Here is a 6,303-nt window from a genome sequence, read left to right as displayed (position 1 = left end):
GGAGCAAGGGCGGGGGTTTGGGGACTATGGCTTAAGGGGACTCCTAAGTCAATCGGCAAAATAAATTCTATTATGAAAACAAACTGCATCCCACTTTGAAGTGTGGCTTCTGGGGTCTTAAATGCTAACAAATGGTCATCTAAGATGCATCAATTGGTCTCAACCCACCTGGATCAAAGGAGAATGAAGAACACCAAGGTCACACGATAACTATGAGCCCAAGAGACTGAAAGGGCCACATGAACTAGAGACTTACATCATCCTGAGACCAGAAGAACTAGATGGTGCCCAGCCACAACCGATGACTGCCCGGACAGGGAGCACAACAGAGAACCCCTGAGGGAGCAGGAGAACCATGGGATGCAGACCCCAAATTCTCATAAAAAGACCAGACTTAACGGTCTGACTGAGACTAGAGGAATCCCGGCGGTCATGGTCCCCAAACCTGCTATTGGCCCAGGACAGGAACCATTCCTGAAGACAGCTCATCAGACGTGGAAGGGACTGGACAATGGGTTGGAGAGACATGCCGATGAAGAGTGAGCTACTTGTATCAGGTGGACAGTTGAGACTGTGTTGGCATCTCCTGTCTGGAGGGGAGATGGGACGGTAGAGAGGGTTAGAAACTGGCAAAATTGTCACAAAAGGACAGACTGAAGGGAGGGAGCGGGCTGACTCATTAGGGGGAGAGTAAATGGGAGTTTGTAGTAAGGTGTATATAAGCTTATATGTGACAGACTGACTTGATGTGTAAACTTTCACTTAAAGTGCAATAAAAAATATTTTAAAAAATTATAGTTCATTTATTCCTCCACTTTCCCAAAGGTTTCCTTTATCTACATCCCTCTTCTGAAACTTCAACCCCTTTCAGATCTATCCTGACTCTCATATGATTACCTAGCTTGTATTGTTTTATAAGGAATTATAAGCAAATGGAAGAGAACCACACACAGTTTCCCAAAACTTTTACTCACATACCTAAATCAGTGCCTATAATTTGCCTTCTTATTTTAGGATAGTGGGCTGTATAAGCTTCCATTTGAGACCAAATGTTTCACTGATACACTACCTCATTACCTAGTACTCAGTTGCCTGCCTAAACAGGGACATCACTTCAATCATTATAACCACATATCACAATCTACCAGATAATTTGTGTTATAGGAAATAGTCATATCTGATGTCTTAAAAGTATATAGAATACTTCTGCTGTGGCACTGAGTTTATTGTGGAGCCTGGGGGTGTAGTGGTTAAGACCTTGGATGTTAACCAAAAGATTGGCAGTTCGAATGCACCAACCACTTCTTGGATACCCTATGGGACAGCTCTACTCTGTCCTATAGAATTGCTATGAGTTGGAATCGACTCAATAGCAATGGGTTATTTTTGTTTTTTTGTGGGTCACTCAGTGCGCTGTGTGGGAATACGTTAATTTGCTATTTAATACATTAATACATTAATTTGCTATTTAAACATTAATGTCCTTATTGCCTATAGTTGATAAGGACTTCAATATTTAAATAGCAAATTAATGTATTATACATATTATAGAAAAAGAAAGATGAATCTAGTAGCTTTGCCAAAATTGCAAAGTATCTTGATGAATGCATAGTGGGTAGAAACCTATTTTATATACATACATAAACCCCCAGTTGTCACTGAATTGATTGTGACACATAGCGACCTAATGTGTGACAGTAGAATTGCACTCCATACGGTTTTCAATGGCTGTGCTCTTTTGGAAACAGGTCCCCAAGACATTCTTTGGAGGTGCTGCTGGATGTATTTGAAATGTCAACCTTTTGATTATTCTTGAAATACTTAACCGTTTGTCCACACAGGCAGTCATATATTTAATGTAATATATATATATATATATAATCTCCACTCACCATTGTTGTCATGTCAATTTCTACTCATAGCAACTTTATAGGATAGGGTTGAACTGCCTCATAGTATTCCCAAGGCCATAATCATTATGGAAGCAGACCATAATGGAGTGGTTGGTGGGTTTGAACCTCCAACCTTTCAGTTAGCAGCTGAGCAGTTAACCATTGCACCAGCAGGTTTCCTTTATACACACACACACACACTCGTGCACGCGCTTGGCTGAAGACAGAGAAAACCAGAAAGATGTTTACCCTCGCTTTAGTGACTACGCACAGGCATTCGACTTTGTGGATCCTAGAAAATTATGGATAAACATGAGAAGAATTAAAATTCCAGAACACGTAATTGTGCTCATGCAGAACCTGTACACAGACCAAGAGGCATTGGTCAATCAAAACAAGGGGATAGTGCACGGTTTAAAGCCAGGAAAGGTGTGTGTCCGGGTTGCATCCTTTCACCATACTTATTCAATCTGTATGCTAAATAAATAATTCAAGAAGTTAGACTATATGAAGAAGAACATGGCATCAGGACTCACTAGCAACCTGCAATATGCAAATGACACAACCTTGCTTGCTGAAAGTGAAGAGGACTTGAAGCACTTACTGATGAAGATCAAAAACTACAGCCTTCAGTGTGGATTACACCTCAACACAAAGAAAACAAAAATCCTTACAAAAATCTTTGCAATAACCAAGATCATGGTAAAGGGAGAAAATATTGAAGTTGTTAAGCATTTAATTTTATTGGACTCACAATCAACACCCACAGAAGCAACAGTCAAGAAATTAAACGACGTATTGCACTGGGCAAGTCTGCTGCAGAACACCTCTTTGAAGTGTGAAAAAGTAAAGTTGAGGACTAAAGTTCCCCTGACCTGAACCATGGTGTTTTCAAGCACTTCATATTCATGGGAAACCTGGATAAAGAAGTTGAATAAAGAAGACCGAAAAAGAATTGATGCATTTGAATTATGCTGTTGGAGAAGAATATTGACTACACTATTTTTATAGACTGCCAGAACAAACAAACCTGTCTTGGAGGAAGTGCAGCCAGAGTGCTCCTTGGAGGTCAGGATGGAAAGACTTTGTATCACATACTTTGGGCATGTTATCAGGGGGACCAGTCCCTGGAGAAGGACATCATGCTTGGTAAAATAAAGGGTCAGCGAAAAAGTGGAAGACCCTCAACGAGATGGATTGACACAGTGACTGCAACAATGGGCTCAAATATACCAACGATTGTGAGGATGGCACAGGATGGGGCAGTGTTTCTTTATGTTGTACACAGGGTCTTTATGAGTTCAAAAAGACTCAACAGCAACTCACAACATAAAAACAAGTAGATTCAATTCAACTTATAAATACATGTTTCTAAAGTTTAAAATTTAAGAATACAAAGTGTGGACATGAAAGAATTTTGGTTTCTCATAACTTATGCTACTCCTGTATGTTTAACATTACATATTCTTTCTCAGATTGAACTACGTAATGAGAGTTATGCAATTTGACCATTCACTATCACTAGTCTTAAAATTGTCCTTATGTGATTGACCAATGACATCCGTTACCAATAGACTCTGTTTACAAATTCTCTTAAAGAATATTCTGAGTGTAATATTTGCAAAGCCACAATTGGGAAATTAACATTTATTATAAAACCCTGAGTTCGTAAATAATGTCCTTGTCAATACAAACAAGGAGAAAAAAAAAACAACAAATTTGAAATTACTCACCTTCATTTTAACTACTGAAAGAATGAAATGGGGTACTGTTTTAAAATATGTAAATTTTTAAACTATCATAAAATTGCCCCAACTAGGAAAGTGAATGGCATTGGTGAAGATGAATCTGAAATGAACAATATTACCCCAAGCCTGGCTCTTATTGATGAGAACTTAATGCTTGGAAGATTTCCAGTGAATTAGAAGTTGCCAAGACACTTTTGACATCGAGACCCATCTAATGCTATAAAATGTGTCATTCTATGCGGCAGAAAAAATGAGATAATAGATGTCTAAGTTTTTTTTTTTTAATCTTGTTGTTGTTGTATGCCTGTTGAGTCAATTCTGGCTCATAGTGACCCTCTAAGTCACTTTTGGTTAGCAGCCAAGAGCTTAACCATTGCACCAGCAGCCTTCCTTAAACAGATTCCTGTAAACCGAATAATCTGATATACGTTAGTAAATATTAAAATAATGTTTTAGACATTTACATCTTTGAGGCTATTTCTCCACCAAAGATTTTACTAAGGGCCACCTTCATGTTCCTGTTTCTCAAACTATAAATGACAGGATTCACAGTAGGAGGTAACAAGGAGTATAACACAGACATAAAGAGGCTCACTGATGATGGGGATTCCAAGGCCTAACCTAAGTACGCAATAAATCCAGAAGAGAGAAACAAGGTCACCACAGTTAGGTGGGGCATGCAGGTGGAGACAGTTTTGTACCTTCCTTGAGTGGATGGAATACTTAAGACCGATGAGAAAATATGAACATAGGACACAACCATTAAAATGAAACATACAAAAGCAAAACAACAGCTAGCATTGATAAATACATATTCTAAAATGTGCTCCCCAGAACAAGCAAGTGTAAGCAATGATGGAATATCACAGAAAAACTGATGAACTACGTTGGGCCCACAGAAAGTGTACCTGCTACGTGAATGGATCCATAGCCACATCCACTGAGCCACGATGCAGCCACCATCTGCACACAGGTACCTCTACTCATAATGGTCTCATAGTGCAGAGGATGGCAGATGGCAGCATAGCAGTCATAGGACATGACTGTAAGGAGGGCAAACTCTGTGCCCCCGAAAAAAATGACAAGAAAAATCTGTGAGGCACATCCTAGGAAGGAGATGGAACGGCTGTTAGAGAGTTCATGATGGACTTGGGGACAGTGACAGAAATATAGCGTGTGTCAATTAAGGACAAATTTTTCAGGAAGAAGTGCGTGGGGGCTTGGAGACGCCGGTCAATGGCAGTGAGGGTGACAGTGAGGAGGTTCCCCATCAGTGCTGTCAGGTAAATGAGGAAGAAGAGAGCTGCATACAGTTTCTGTAGCATCCAGTCATCAGGAAATCCCATGAGCAAGAATTCTGTTTTATTGGCTCTTTTCTGAGGCATGCTGATTTTTGCCTGCAGAAACTTAAGAAAAGTGACATTTACTTCATTCACTTACATCTTCAGAACCTGCCTCTTTTGTTGGTTCTCTAATTGATTCTACTGTGTCCTGAGGGGCATTTTAAGGGCATTAGGGTTGGTGGGTAGAGTGGTCTCAGGGAGTTACATCTTACAAACTATAATTTTAAACTAATGCACAGTAAATTATAATAACATAGTCTTTAAGAGCAGGCTAGAATAATTTACCTTCTGGTTGTCTAGGGCAGTGAAATATGTCTTGCACATATGATAGATTAGAACTGGATCACCGAAGTTTTTATCAAGTTTTCACATTAAGCAGATCATGCATGGGCTCTTTAAAGACTGAATAGAATCCTAGAAGTATCTGCACATCCTATTCTGCCCCTCAATTGTTCATAAAGAGCATGTAGCTGCCATGGGTCTAATAACCAAAATTAAAGTATAATAATGGCTGATTTTCCTAAAAGGCAGTGAATATAATCAGGTAAAATGGATGTACTTATTTAGACATATAAAGAGATAACGTGAGTGGGGAAATTTATAGTAGATGCTTACAGGCTTGGGAGAAATCCACTTACCTAATAGTAACGCACTTTCCCTAATTTCTGGTGTCCATTCTTTAAAATGCTGGGGAAGTGAAGGCTGAGAATGAGGTTGACAGAGAGCACTTTCTCATACAGTAAGAAAGGCTGGATGAGGTGGGTCTCTTGCCCAACAGAAAGCACATTTCTGTTCAAATATTGCTATTGCTCAGGTTTCCTATGCATTTACTGAGTTATAGTCTTTTCCCCATTGGCACACACAGGTTCAAATGAGTCTTGTGTTTGTCCTGCATTTTTATAAGAAGTTACTATTGACTAATTAGAATGAGAGTTAATTAAGTGTATTGGGGAAGATTCCTGAGGGGGACGATCATTTCCCGGAAGATGCTGTTATTATGGACGTGGAAGCTTTGTAGTGCAAAAATTTAGGTCTGTGGTTGGAGAGTTGGCTTACCCAATAGGATTTCCTGTTATGAGACCCATGTCATCAACTGTGGAATAATTTGTTGTTGGGTTTCTTCCCTCAATAGACTGTGTGGAACTTTATATTTAATGGAAAGTGAAAAACAAAATTTTTTTAAATTCATGAACTCATATCCGGACACAAGTGATCAGCTATGTCGCTTGCCTTTAGTACCTATTTTGATGTTATTTTTGTTTTTATTTATCATAAATATGTGTAAGTCCATCTGTCATATAAAATAATCAAGTTATCAGA

The 6,303-nt window shown here is 39.1% G+C and overlaps 1 pseudogene; it reads right to left on the bottom strand.

Moving 5' to 3' along the window:
• Window positions 1-423: 423 nt before the first annotated feature.
• Window positions 424-5,064, bottom strand: LOC135229403 (olfactory receptor 14A16-like; annotated as a pseudogene).
• Window positions 5,065-6,303: the final 1,239 nt, after the last annotated feature.

The sequence above is a fragment of the Loxodonta africana genome, unplaced genomic scaffold (assembly GCF_030014295.1).
Source record: "Loxodonta africana isolate mLoxAfr1 unplaced genomic scaffold, mLoxAfr1.hap2 scaffold_29, whole genome shotgun sequence".
In the NCBI taxonomy this organism is placed as follows: Eukaryota; Metazoa; Chordata; class Mammalia; order Proboscidea; family Elephantidae; genus Loxodonta; species Loxodonta africana.
Note: the sequence above shows the minus strand (reverse complement) of the source record. Positions and strands in the feature narration are given on the sequence as shown.